The sequence below is a fragment of the Carcharhinus amblyrhynchos genome, chromosome 30 (assembly GCF_965287045.1).
Source record: "Carcharhinus amblyrhynchos chromosome 30, sCarAmb.v2.hapA, whole genome shotgun sequence".
Taxonomy (NCBI): domain Eukaryota; kingdom Metazoa; phylum Chordata; class Chondrichthyes; order Carcharhiniformes; family Carcharhinidae; genus Carcharhinus; species Carcharhinus amblyrhynchos.
Window position 1 is genome coordinate 15270175 of NC_137353.1, and position 15479 is coordinate 15285653.

At 41.4% G+C, this 15479-nt stretch overlaps 1 protein-coding gene across 2 annotated transcripts in view; it reads left to right on the forward strand.

Moving 5' to 3' along the window:
* Positions 1–15479, forward strand: part of klhl21 (kelch-like family member 21) — a 33728-nt gene that overhangs the window by 3887 nt on the left and 14362 nt on the right. The gene's annotated exons all lie outside the window — the stretch shown is intronic.

A 15479-nucleotide genomic window follows, 5' to 3' on the forward strand; every position in this document is an offset into this window, starting at 1 on the left:
CTACATGCACACACTTCCTGCAACCGGAAGCTAATGACTGCATTGTCTGAGTGGTGATGCAGTACAGTCGTTGCTTCCAGTCAGTCTGTTAGAACAGGCACAAAAAGAAATGCATTAAATGGTAATAACTAGGCACCCTAAAAGCAGAAAAGTGTTTCTGTTGCAGTTGGAGAGCAAATCTGTTTGCAATTCTGAGCCTGGTCTTTGCCCTTCCTTCACTCCAAAGAGAGTTTCTCACAGATGTGTGTGTTATGCAAATCAGATGAGATATGCTGTTATTAATTTTGTAATGATGGACCCACACACAACCCTTCAGTCAATGAGAATATATTTGGTTATTTATTTATATATTGTCTCTTGGGTTAGTGACCTTCACCAGTGGTTGCTCAATGAAAAGCGCAAGCTGTCAGTTTCACTGATGGCACAGTGGGTAATTGCATGATGGGGATTTGGTACTGAGCAATATTACAGCAGTTCAAGAAGAAACCCAATCACCCACTTGTCAAGGGAAGGCAAGACATTCTAGCCTTGTCAATAACACCCAGATCCTCAGATTTAATTTGTTTTTCAAAAGACCAGGGCTGGATTTTATGGAGCCCACCAGAACAGGCTGGATGGAGCCACATAATCAGGGGTGAGCCTTCCAGCCCTTTCCTGCCAGGGGAAAGCAATCCCCAGTTAGTCAGCAGGAAATGTGGCAAACCTGTCTGCTGGCTAATCAAGTTCATTATTGAGCCACTTCAAGGCCATTATCCCTTAGCTCAGCAGGAATTAGTGGTGTCTCTGAGATTCTGACAAACACAAGTAGTGCCTTCAGAAAGCTGCCCAGAAAATTCTGTTAGTTCTACCAGCTGCCTCTTGGCATGGGGGGGCTTCAAAGGCACTTAGCATCCAATCAAGGAACTCCATATTGGGAAGAGGAGAACCAACCCCATTCTTTAATGAAACACCTCCCCCCCCCCCCCCCGCCCCCCCCGCAACCTCCGACCAGTCAACACTCACCTGTCTCCAGGGATCCAGCAATGGTCCCTGCTGGAGATGTCTGATTGGCTGGCAGCTTTTGGGGAGTTAATTCTGTGGGAGGCTTGACACTGTCCACTTAAATGCCTGATAGTACATGTATACCAATTGGAAGCCCTTGGAGAAGTGACATGAGTTCTCACCGGTGGGCTGAACCCACATCACCTACAATAAATTCCACCCAGAAAATTCTAGGTTTGGCACCCAGTCTGCTGTATTTAAGTGCTCTAATTTGGGGCAGTAGTTGGTGGGGTGGGCAATAATTGGCCTCAATACCCTTATTTTAAGGGGCAGGAAAATCAGTTTGCATTTCTGCACCTTCTGACTATCAGGCGAGTATCTGGGAGGGGCACTGCTGGGTGAGGTCAGGATTGTTGGCTGTGATGCCACTTGTGACCAAATGGCCAGCCAATATAACCACAACTTGTGTTTATATAGTGCCTTTAACTTAGCAAAGTGTCTCAGGGCAATTATCAGATAAAATCTGATATGAAGGCAAATACCAGTAGTCAAAGAAATAGTGTCTTAAAAGAAAATGAGGCAGAAATGTTTAGCAAGGAATTTGAGAGCTTCAGGCCAAGGCACTTACAAGCATGGCTGACAACCCTGAGGTGATGAAAATCTCTGTGCCTTGGCTGAAAATTGCTGAACAACCAATTTGCAAAGCTCCAAGTGCATCTATCTCTTGGCAGCTTCAACTGCAAACATCAGAAAACAGGGATAGAAGAAATCCCAGCTGACAGCTCACCACTCCCGTAATGGTACCAAGCAGCACAATATTCAATGAACCTATGATGCAAGACCAAGGATCAAATGGTCGACAGGGTTTCAATTTCTAATTGTTTTGAGTGACAGAGTTATTCAAATCATAGAATCCTTCCGTGCAGAAGAGGCCATTCGGCCCATCATGTCTGCATCGACCACAATCCCACCCAGGCCATAATCCCATAACCCCACACAGCTACTGTAGCTAGTTCCCCTGACACTAAGAGGCAATTTAGCATGGCCAATCAACATAACCCACACATCTTTGGCGTGTGGGAGGAAACTGGAGCACCCAGAGAAAACCCATGCAGACTCTACACAGACAATGATCCAAGCCGGGAATCGAACCTGGGTCCCTGGTGTTGTAAGGCAGCACTGCTAACCATTGTGGCACCATGTATGATATTTCAGTCTTGTACCTGGTATTCAACATGCCTGACTAATAAAACCATTTTCTACAATATTTTGCTGCCTGAAATCTATAAGGAACTGCAGGTGTCCTCTGACCTTGGCACACCACAATGCTTATGATTTCCTGGTGATGCCTATTTGGAATTGGTCTTAAAGAGATAGAAAGTTAGCGATCACAACCCAAGTCTATATAATTCAGTTAGTCCTGTGTAAAACACATTTGGTATCATACTCTGTATATAAAATAACACACACATTTATCTGCCTGTTTATCTGTGTATATCTATCTATCTCTGTGCATGTGTTACTGCATACATCTGAGTGCCTTGCTGTGTGTTCTAACAGGTGGGCATGTTATTACGTGTGTATTTAACACTGGGGTATGATTTCAGTTACTGTTCATTATTTTGCACCTTACTCTGAGTGTGAGTAGAGCTGTTCCATCATGGTGTGTGAGTATTCGAGGATCTTGATCTTGTCTTCACCTGATATATTAAAAACACTATGCAACTGGGGTCACTACGTAGTGCGTAGGAGCCATGTCTGATTTCCTCCCCTTAACCCAGGAGTGCTGAACTACTGTTATAATACTAACTCAGCGTAGAGGAAGACCTTCCTTCTGTGCTTGGCAATGCTGAGTAAGAAGTCTCACAACACCAGGTTAAAGTCCAACAGGTTTATTTGGTAGTAAAAGCTACTAGCTTTTGGGGTTTGTCCACTAGCCAGAAAGCTAGTGGCTTTTATTACCAAATAAACCTGTTAGACTTTAACCTGGTGTTGTGAGACTTCTTACTTTGTTTACCCCAGTCCAACACCAGCATCTCCACATCATGGCAATGCAGAACCAGATGAGTCTCAGAAAAGCCTCTTTCAAATATACCCAAAGGGAATGAATAAGGTACTTGTGCACAGGTGTTAATGTGTTCCTTGGTTCGTTTATTTTGCTTCCTTTCTACGTTTGGAAATGCAACAACAACTTGAATTTCTGTAAGGCCTTCAGCGCAACTAAATGCCCCAAAGGTTTTCGTAGGAATTATTGATTCAGAGTAAAGGGCTGATGTGATGTGTGTTGCAGTTTCAGCTTTGGGGTAATGTAAACCACATCCGCCAGTGACACTGGATGTCAGAAGCTGTCACTTCCTCATGTGCTTGGATTAAATGTGCACACCAACGCTGTCTTTTTGCTTTACAGTGGCTATCTATGTAAACCTGACAGGCTGTTCTCAGTCAGAAACTCTGTCAACTACAATTCTTGTTTGAAAGCGGTTCTGCATTTACAGTCAATTCCCTGTTTGCTCCTTCCTGAATCAATCCTGTGGATCTTTGCACTGGAACCAACCACAAGGCAGGCATGTATCTTGCATTGCTTGATAAACTATTTTAATATTGAGAATCTTGGGTCAAGGTTGAAGCCCAGGACTGCAGCAAGTTGGGAAAGTAAACTGAGCAGTGACTGTGGTGCTGAGCATTTAAAGCTTAAAGAGACTAAGGGAAGTGAGGAGGTCTGCAGTTCTGAAGTCCCAGGAAACAATGAGTTAGAGAAGAAAAATGTGACAAATGCTGATTTTAATATAGCAAGAATGCAAAGAAGAAGTTGTAGAATGTGGTGGTGGGTGGAGGGATTGAAATTAGAAAGAAGAGGGATCAGGGGAAGCTTTGTCAATAAAAGAATTGTGGGGGTGAAGGGTTTAGGTTTTAGACTGAAGCCAGTCACTCTGTGACTGACACCATGTGGCGCAGTAAATTCTTTGTCTGGTGTTATACACCAGTCTCCTAGCAATAGGCTGTGATCTTGAGAGTTTTTTTGTGTGCTGGTGTTCAGAGCCCCTTTGTAAGTTTGTCGTTAACAGAGGGGCTTGGGCTGAGTGACATGGAGGGGTGGGGAAGGACAGTTAGCTCGCAGCTGAATGTTTTGGGTTAATGACCATTTAACTAGTGTCATCTATTGACTCAGAGGATGGAAATGATACTCCTACAAATGCAGTCCCCATCAGATGCTGCTGATTTCCAACCATTAGTTCAGTGCTTGGTGTAGCTGCAGTCACACAGCATGAGTTAAGTAGGAAATAAATACTTCAAGGGGTCAAGTTTCTGTATGACTTCTTCCCAGATAACATTCTGGGCAGAATTAAATAAAGACTGTGCTGCATTGAGCTTAAATGAGTTGCATGTTTTGCACTGGAGTATCCAAGATGTTTCACATTGGTTCAAAAGTCCATCCACTTCCCTGAAACTGTCCACGTCGTAATTGAAATAGCATGTTTCTACAAATTGAGCCCAGATTCTCGGCTGTGTGGCACCTGTGATAACTTGAATCACAGACAACTAACCCACTCAATTCTGCTGCTGTTACTTCTTTAAACTCAGTTTAAATTGGGCTAAATTTCATCAATGACAACACAGCAGGATGTGCCTGTGTCATTCCGTTTACCATTGGTCACAGGTATTGTAAACTAAGGGCCGATCAAAGTGGTTGGTTCAAGCCCATTTAAGAAGAGCATTAAACCAGTCAGTTGAAGGATGGCCCATTTCTTGGCAATCCCAGTCCCTGGTGATGTTGGAGTGTTGCTATGATTCTCTCATCAATTGATTGTGATCGATCATGCTGCTTGGTTGCGTAGAATCGTGGGAGATTTTATGTTCAGGTTTAGGCTGATGAGTTTGCGAGATATTTCAGCAAGCACCTCCTGGAGCAGCAGAACGATGTTCTGTGCATTCTGTTCATTTCACCACTGGCATAAACTCTGCCCGCATTTGTATCAGAATTAATCACTTTTTGGAACATGGTGACTTGTATAGGTAAATGTTAGTTCTGTGCCAACACGCACCCACCAACAGCAATGAATGTCTAATCTGTTGTTATGGTGATTGAGGGCAAAATGTGGCCAAGACACTGGAGAGAAAGAAGAATGCTGCACCAGGCTCTGATCTAATGGTTGGGAATCAGCAGCATCTGATGGGGACTGCATTTGTAGGAGTATCATTTCCATCCTGAGTCAATAGATGACACTAGTTAAATGGTCATTAACCCAAAACATTCAGCTGCGAGCTAACTATCCTTCCCCACACCTCCATGTCACTCAGCCCAAGCCCCTCTGTTAATAGCAAATTTACAAGATCACCAATCTTGAACATCCATGTCAAAAAAGATTTAATGTTTAATGTCTCAGCATCTCTGCAACACTGAGGAATGTTAAGACCCAGGCGAGAAACTCCAAGGTGTGCTTTGAAGTTAGACTAAAACCTAAATCTCACATTTTGATTTTTGGCATTGGAAGCTTTTATCAAACAAAGTTTGTTTAAGAACACTGTTAAAATATAATAAAAAAAAGAATGAGCGTAACTTTTACCAATTACAAGATTTAAACATAACACAATATAAACCATAACAGCTAGCATCTTTATTGTTCAAAGTCAAACACCATACTACAGACACACACTTCTCTTCAGACTTGGCACAGAAACAAGTATGCTCACATGATGCCGGGTTTTCAGATTTTTAACACTTGTTGTGAATTGGTCTTTTGAATGTTGGATCAATTCTCTGAGGTTTCCTGGTTCCAGATCTTTCAGAAAGCCTCAGGAGAAGAGAGAGAAGCAGACACACTGTCTTGTTCCACCAACTTCTAACAGCAACTGAGAAAATGAAACTAAAACTTGTAATTTTCTGTTGCGGGGGGAAAGGTACTGACCCTGGGAGCATCAACTGACTTGTCAATCAAGCTCCACTCACCAATCCCCAAAGGACCATAAAACCCCAGAACACTGCATTAGGCCAGATTAAAATCAACATGATATCAATTGTACTGCCTCAGCAGCAACAAAGGACACCAGTCCCAGATATCACAGTGCTGTCAATTTCTGGGGCCTGCTAGAAACATCCTGGACAGGAACATAATTAAAATACATTTCCTAAAGGCACTGTGTCATCACAGGAGTGGCAGATTGTCAAAGGACTATGAGCCTGAGGGTATGAGGATGGGGGTTATCTAACCCTGTAACCTGATCCAGAGGTGAAAATATCCATTGAGTCAAGCTGACACCAGCCCTGTTACAAAAACAAGTTAATGGGAGCACACGCAGGATCAGTGATTTTAAAAAAAGACATGTTGTGACATTTGTGACAAGTACGCACCCTTCACAGATACTGACGGTATGTATTTCTGGCATTTGCTTCTTGTCCTCTTTATTTGATGTATCTGTCTTCGTGCCCGCATGCATTCTCACTGTACCAACTGAATTATAACCAGCTGCTGGGAGATGCATTAAGAGTTGGGAATAGGGGTATTTATCATTGTGTTTTCCTTCATGTCACACCTGAAATCAGGAACTGTAGCAATATGGTAGTGTTGTGTTTATGTCAGTCACCGAGCAAACCAGAGTCATGAACTAGCAATTAAGGGAACGTGAGTTCAGATCCCACCATGGCACATGAGAAATTGAATTCAATCTTTAACATCTACAAATAAAACAATTGGTCTCTGTAGAATTGACATGAAACTGCCAGATTGACATAAATCCTCAATGGGTTCACTATTATTCTTTAGGAAAGGTGCCATCTTTACCAGTCTGCCTGTAAGACTCCTAAATCTAAAGTGGACAATTATGTCAAACCTTCCAGGAAGACTAAAGATGTGCAATAAATACAATCAATGCTCACATTCTAAGAGTAGATTAAGAAATAAAATTCTGGAATATCATGAATGTTTGCCACTTGGGGTTCAGTTCGTATGGTGGACCCAATTTATGTAGAACACAGTGAAAGACGAATTTCTCGCATCCAAACTAGAGATGTTGGGTAGAATTCTTCAACCATGCCCAGGGCTAGGATTCTCTAGTCCTGCTGCAGTGAATGGAATTTTGCCTGCACACCAAATTCTCCTTTCTTGCTGGCAGCAGTGCAGAGTGAATGAGATCAGAGAATCCCAGCCATTATCTTATGTAGAAGGTCTGTGTGGAGGTCATTTTTGCTATGCAGAAGTTAGCTATGATTTGTCAGACCCAGTTTGTCCTTACAATGGTGCTTGCACATAATGGATAATACAGTGAAGGGGTTTACATTGTACTGTTGTTTCTTTTGACCCTATATCAACTAATGGTTAGGACCAAGCAAGTTAGGAGCCAACCGAACAATATTAATTCAATATGGATCAGCCAAGTTACTTTGTACAACTCTTCTCTCCTCCAATAATGTGTTTCCAAGTACATCTCGCTCTGTGCAGGCAATTTCTACAGATTGTGTAGGGTACTGAGAGTAAAAGCTTTAGATATCACCCCTTTGTGGTAAGAGCTATATAGCCTTGAAAGTGGATTAATAAGAAGACTCCTCATAGATGTACATGAACTAATGAACACTGCAGAAAATGAAGATAAAGGACACTGGGACAGCACAAGGGGACAAGCTAGTGAGGAGCAAATGGAGAATGGACCTGCGCTGACAGCTGATGCATCTGGAAGTTTAAAAACAGGGATGCCCTTGACACTGCTTGGTCTGCACTGAGTGCAGCTTTGAGTGTATAAAGTGTCAAGCTGGGTGTTCTGTGAGTGAGGTGCTCCTTTTACCTTTTTCAGCCTCCAGCAATTGGCTCTTCTGTACAAGGAAGAAGCTGATTGTTAAATAACTGCTAAGTTATTACACTTATTCTAATTGTAATAAGTAAGTATTAAGTCATGGTCAAGTGGAATGTACATCCTGCAGTACGTAGGAAGTCATGGGTACACTGTATGTCCTAGGCAAACACAACTGCAAAAAGTGTCACCAGCTGCATTGGCTGGAATCTACAAGAAGGTGAATGATTTTTATATAATTATTTTATACAATATAAAGGTAAATGTGTGAAAGTAAGGTAGTTTGAAGTCAAATTTAAACAAAATAAATTATTAAGGAGCAAATTGGCTAACTTAGGAAAATGCATTAAAAATACGACTATACAAAGACATTGGATAGTCTTTAAATAATTATTACATTGTTTATAGCAACTACCCATTCCTTCAAGGCACAAAAACCTAAAAAGAAGTAGTCAACTGTGAGTAAAAGGGAAATTAAAGATTGTTTAAGATTGCCAGAAATAGTAGTGAACATGACGATTGAGAGCATTTTAGAATACAACAAAGGACCAAGAAAGAATGGAATAGGAATGTAAAATAGCAAAAGTTATATAAATGAATTGTAAAAGCTTCTATTGACATGCTAAAAAGGAAACATTTTGGCTAAGATAAACATGGGTCCATTACAGGCAGTCAAGAGATATTATAATGGGGAATGTAAGATATTAGATCAGAAACCTCAAAACATGTAATGAAGCTAACTAAACCCCAACAGTTTTTCAATTTTGGCATTAGTGTCAGGATAAGGTTTTTCACTCCAGGTGTGATTCTATTGACACACAAGGAAGCTTTTATCAAAACAAACTTTATTTAACTGTTTAACTGTAACAAATTAAACTTTATTAAACTGAAATACATAAGCATGATAGGATACAATTCTTAACTGTTAATCTATCTCTTAGTTCTAATTCCAGTAATATTCCTCTTTAAACTCCTCTTCCAAATCAGTTAGCAACACACAGGCTATATGCTTGAGCTGCCAGTCCTCGAGCTTTCGGAATACCTCTGGAGAGAGACAGTGAAAAGGGCCCACTTCTCCTAGCAGATCCCAAACAGCAGCCATATATATATATTAGAGAGAGAGAGAGAGTGATACCCCTTGCGTATTTCAGAACCCAGCAGGAACTACTGCCTCTTCCCTGTGAGCCTAGCTCCTCCCCTTAAGCACATGACCCTGTCAATCAACCTAATCAAAACCATACTCCGAAAACTCTGGGGAAAAACCAAATGAACAAGTGCATTGCCTCAGATTTAAAAGCAGTATGGTGTCACAGTGGTTAGCACTGCTGCCTCACAGCATCAAGGACCCAGGTACAATTCTGGCCTCAGGTCACTGTGCAGAGTCTGTATGTTCTCCCCACGTCTGCGTGGATTTCTTCCAGGTGCTCCAGCTTCCTTCCACAGTCTGAAAGACATGCTGGTTAGGTGCAATGACTGTGCTAAATTCTCCCTCAACATATCCGAACGGGTGCTGGATTGTGCCGGCTAGGGGATTTTCACAGTAATGTCATTGCAGTGTTAATGTAAGCCTACTTGTGACACTTTTAAATTTTTTTTTTAGAAAAAGCATCCCTAGCTAAAATCAAACATTAGCCTGCATTCTTGGCATGTGAGCTGCCTGTTTTTCAGTCAAATTGGCACTATATAAAACAGCACTGAATTTTAAGCCTACCCCTCACAAGAAACATGGTATAAGTACATTTCTTAAATGGCCGAGAGGCTAAATAATTACTTTGTGAATGTTTTCACAAAGGACATGATCTCTAATCTCTAACTTTAGAAGATGCAAGAAGTCTTCCAGAATTAGAGATCCAAGGGAATAGGGAAAATGGGATGGATAGGATAGAGGTGGAGAGACTCTTCCCGCTCAAAAAAGACAGTAGGACTAGGGGGCACAGCCTCAAGATAAAGGGGAGGCGGTTTAGAACGGAGTTGAGGAGGAACTTCTTCACTCAAAGGGTGGTGAATCTCTGGAATTCTCTGCCCGTTGAAGTGGTGGAGGCTGCCTCGCTAAATATTTTTAAGAAGCGGGTTGATGGGTTCTTGATAAGAGAGGGGATTAAGGGTTATGGGGAGAGGGCAGGAAAGTGGAACTGAGCCACAACAGATCAGCCATGATCTTATTGAATGGCGGGGCAGGCTCGAAGGGCTAGATGGCCTACTCCTGCTCCTATTTCTTATGTTCTTATGTTCTTAAATTTAGTATTGTTAAGAAGGTTATATTTGGAGAAATTAATAAGATTGGAAACTGATAAGCCCCCAAGATCTGATATACTACACCCCATAGTGTTGAAAGAGGTAGCTTTGGAGATAGTGGATATATTGATCATCTTCCAAAATTCTATTGATTCTGGAATAGTTCCTAAGATTGGAAGGTAGCAAATGTCATTCCATTATTTGAAATGGAGGGAAAGAGAAAATGGGGAACTAATCATTTTTAGGAAAAATAAAATATATGCTAAATGGGCACTTGGATAATAATGACCTGATTGGACAGAATCAACATGAATTTATGACATCATATTTGGTGAACCTGTTGGAGTTTTTTGCAGATATCAAAAACTGAATTGATAAAGGAGAGTTGGTGGATATATTATATTTGGATTTTCAGAAGGCTTTTGATAAAGTCTCCTGGAGTTGGTTAGCAAAAGTGAAGCACATGGGATAGGAGGTAATGTACTGACATGGATTAAGGATTGGTTAACCAGCAGAGTAAAAGCATTATTTTCACTGGCTGACTGTGACTAGTGGGGTACCACAAGGGTCAGTACCTGGGTCCCAGCTGTTCACAATATATAGCAATGATTTGGATGTGCGGATCAAAATGTAACATTTCCAAGTTTGCAGACGACACGCAGCTAGGTGCTGTGAGGGCATTAGATGATTATTTGAAGAGAAGCAATGTGCAGGGATATGAGGAAATGGCACCAAGTCATTATTGTTTGGAGGGCTAGTGCAGACACGATGGGCCAAATGAACGCATGCTGCCATTCTGTGTGGCTGGCTTTTTATAAACACAATAAATTATTTTGTAGTGTGAGCCATTCTGTACAGGCGGAATAAGCAACTGAAAGGCACATTGAGCACGAGACGTCAGCCAGTAGATGACGCTGTGTAGCCGCGTGTGGTGCCATCAAGTGGCTAGTATGCGGTACTGCAATGTCTGGCGCCGCCTAGCGACAGGAATTTACACGGCAACTACACAGATTTCTGAAGAACATTCTCTGTCCGTCTGGAGCAAGAACATTAAGTGGGATAAGTGAGGATTTTTTCACTTTTTGTGCTTGTGCCATTTATATAAACTCGCTTGAAAACACAATGAACATACATCAATGTATGTAGCATCTCTATCGTAGAGGTAAGAGGGCAAGGCACTTCACAGAAACATCGGACAGCTGCCAAAAGATTGAGCAAAGAAATTGGAGGGGAAAGGAAGTGTTTTAAGAAGAGAATTCCAGATCTTGGGATCTAGGCAAATGAGACCATGCTTGTCAATGGTGCAGCAATTACAATCTGAAAAATGACTTGTTGTCTTTTAATAACTTCTCACTTCTGTTTCATTCCCTCTGCTGCTGTTGGGCTCCCTTTTTGGAGAACCTCCCTGATATGCATGCCAACTTGCAACATTTTTGTGGCATTTACATCACTAAGAGTCCAGGCTGGAACCATCATTTAGAATTCCGCTATGTTCCCACCCATCTAGTTCAGCAGCTACGTTTCATTGCATGTGTGGAATATTTTTGATTTTTTTTATTCCCTTTCGACATGAAGGCACTGACATATGCTGGGGTTATCTCAGTCCTTTGCTACTTTTTTGCAATAGGGACTACAGTTCACGAGTACATCATTGACTGTAAATGCTTTAGGATGTCCTGAGGATCTGAAAGATGCTGGCAAGAGTAAACAAACTGTTTATATTCCAAGTGCTGGTGGATATTGGAGATCTTCACAGATATGCCCCACCATACCCTCTGCTAAAGTTGAGTCACTAGACAATGATTGAGAGGGAACTCTGGATGACTTTTAACCATCCCCCGCCCCCCCAAACCCAACAAGCACAGGGGCATTCAGAACAATGACAATATCCCAACAGCTGCCCAGGGTAACTTGGGTTAACTCAGCACCAACTAACAGTCAAATTAAAGATCTCTTGGTCTGCACAGTTCTGCCCCACACAAGGTGATGAATTTACCCATTTCTGTCATGATCCAGTCCATCCCTTACCCCTCCCTATCGTTGTAACCTTGAACAATGCTCTGCAATCCCTGTGTTCTTCCAGTTCTGGCTTCATGCAAATCCCTTGTTTTTATTTCTCCACCATTGGACAACAGAGCCTTCAGTTGTCTGAACTGGGTGCTTCAGAATGTCCTCCTTGAAGCTCTCTGCCTCTCTCTCTCCTACTTTAAGGCTCCCCTTTAAACTCTTTGTTTCAAGCTTTTGGTCACATGTCTCCCTGTGTGGCCTGGTGTCAAATTTATACTCGTAGCACTCCCTTCGCAGAAGCTAAGTAGGTTATTCCTGTCAGTGAGTCCTATGGTGAGTCGTCAGATTTGTTATAGCTTTGGAGTGTTGGTGATTACAAATGTTTAGTTTTTCTCTCTGAAACCATATCCCTGGTGACATCAGAATGACTCATAGCTGAGGTCTATGTAAGATCTGAGTAAGCTCAAAACCCATTTTAAAGAGGGAATGGGAGGGTTGCCATTTTACTTTTAAATTTTTCACTATCACACTGGTGAAGGTTTTTAAATACCAGTTGCCAGCTTGTTTAATGAAGGATCCAACTTTTAGATTTGGCAAAATGACAAGTTTGTTGCACTCTTTCTGCCGTTTTCTTCTCCACTCCCTAGTCTTAACGCTTTGCTCAAGTATGGTTCCTTGGTACCAATCAACTTTTAGCCCGTCACACAAGCAACCATTCATTGTGTGTAAATCTAAATGATTTGTCTTTGGGAACAGACCATTGCCTGTGAATCCGATCCTATCCTCATCCAGTGTCCCCAGGGGCACTGCAGAGTGATCAGGTACAGCAACTTTGGCTGAAGTTTTAGAATTTACTCTGGCAGATAGGTGCTGAGGCTAGTTGTATCTCCCCTCCTACCCACTGTTATTCTGACTCAGAACAGCTAATTTAGGCCAGAATAGGAATCAAAACCTTGAATAATTGACTGTATGGATCAGAGGAACAACACTGAAGGGCCATTGATAATACTCAGCAAAATAAATTAATCATTTGTAATATGAAATAAAAACAAAGTGCTGGAAAAACTCAGCTACTCTGGTAGCATCTGTAAAGTCAAAGTTTATTTATTAGTCACAAATGGCTTACATTAACACTGCAATGAAGTTACTGTAAAAATCCTCTAGTTGCCACACTGTTCGTGCATACTGAGGGAGAATTTAGCATGGCCAATTCGCCTAACCTGGTGGCATTTTGAATCCACATAATGCTTCTGCAATCACTTGTTGGCCCAGAAATTCTGCTTTGTGATGAAATAACACAAGGCACGAGTGCATGTTACTGCAAAGTTTAATTTCCGATCTGTTCTCTCTTTGAGCATCTCTCCCTTGGCTGGAGATTGGCTGCCATCTTGCAGTTGATTATTTTCTGCCTCATGGTAGAGAGACACAAGGTTTACATAATCAAATTCTGCAACCTTGGTGAGCTTGGATACTCGGATCAGCTAATTTAGTGCAGAACAGGGATCAAAACCTTAAATAGTCGGCTGTGCAGGGATCAGAGGTACGTTCTTCATAGAGGTGCATTCTTCATGGCTGTGCCTTTACCAATTGGAGTCCATTTACCAATCAATCACTCTGGTGCAAGTTTTTTTGTTACACAGAGGTGGTGGGTACTTGGAACTCACTGCTGAGGGAGGTAGCGGAGGCAGATATGGTGACTTTAAGGGACATGTGGACAAATACATGAATAGAATGAGAATAGAGGGCTATAGTCCCATATGAGTAGGGGGTTTTAGTTCGGACGGGCAGCATGGTCAGTGCAGGCTTGGAGGGCCATAGGTTGTTCCTATGCTGTAATTTTTTGTTCTTTGTTCATTGGAGAAACTGATAAAATGCAACCAAGGCAACTGTTTTCTAAAAAAAAAATGTGGAATTGCCGTGTTGGACTGAAGTAGACACAGTAAGTAGAGTCACAACAGCAGGTTAAAGTCCAACAGGTTTATTTGGTATCAGGAGCTTATGGAGCACTCTGAAAGCTGGTGCTACCAAATAAACCTATTGGACTTTAACCTGCTGTTGTGAGACTACTTTCCAAAAAGAAGTGTAATTGGATATTTTACATTGAGTGCCAATGGTCCAATATTACACCTAAATTTATACAATGCTAGACTGTGGAGTGTAATCCTCAGCACCCCAAAGTAAATGGATACTGAGACCAGAGACAGCACATAGAAAATATAATAAGCAAACGGGAAGACAGCAGCTTATCACTGAGTGCAACTAGTCACAGAGTGTGAAATTAGGAATTTGATGAGCAAGGGAGGCAGGGAAAAGGTTAAGTGGTTGGTGGGTATTTGGCTCTTCTATCTTTCAAAACTCTTGAAATGTATCAGTTGTTGTAAAGTTTCATTAGTAGTAGTAAGATTTACTAAAAATAATAAAACTCATGTCTTCAACGTCTATTAATTAAATATTTAATTAATTAGCGCACGATAAATGCCTTGACCAATTAAAGTCAACCTTTTTGATCTGACTTTAAACAAAGTTTGGCGGTTAGCTGTCAATTGTTAGTTAACTGGTGCATTCTTCATGGCTGTGCCCCTATCAATTAGGGTCCATGTGCCAATCAATAACTCTTGTGCAGTGTAAACTGTTTCCTTTACAATTTGGTATCCTTGCAAATTGTCCTGATGAATGAAATATAAAAAGCTTTGACAGCATGTCTTTTTTTAAGCAATAACCAGACTGTGAAGAAAGGGACAAAATGTACAAGCTTAACAGTGGCAGATAAGGCCAGACTTTGCAAAAATTGTAAAGAGAGTTAAAGATTCTGTATCTCAATGTGCAAAGCATTCGTAGCAAAATGGATCAATTATTGGTACAGAGAAAAATACATTTATATGACCTGATAGCCATTACAGAAACACAATTGCAGAATGACCAGACTGGGGCCTGAACTTTGAAGGTTATTTGACATTTTGGAAAGGTAGGGGGACAGCTCTGTTATTTAAGGATGTCATTGATGCACTAGTGAGAGATGCCCTTGGCTTGAAAGAGCAAGATGTTGAATCAGTTTGGATAAAGGTAAGAAACAGGAAAGCTAAGAGGTAACTTGTGGGACTAGATTATAGGCCCTAACAGTCGTTACATTATAGGACAGGGTATACAAATAATGGGACTTTTTAAAAAGTACCACAATAATTATAGATGACTGTTATCTACATGTAGATTGGACAAATCAAATTGACAAAAGTAGCCTGGAAAATTAATTCATGTTGTATGCAGGACAGTTTCTTGGAGCAGTCTGTTTTATAGAGCCTTTTGGGGAGAGTGATTATGCTCTGAGAGGTAAATTTCTACACTTCTGTGGAGGTAACTTTGCTCTGTGGTAATACTCATTTCTGGCTTGGAATGTTTTCTATTTGTGCTCCACCCTCAAGATTTGGACACACAATCTGGTGAACTCTCTGGAGCAATCCAAGTGATGCATTGTT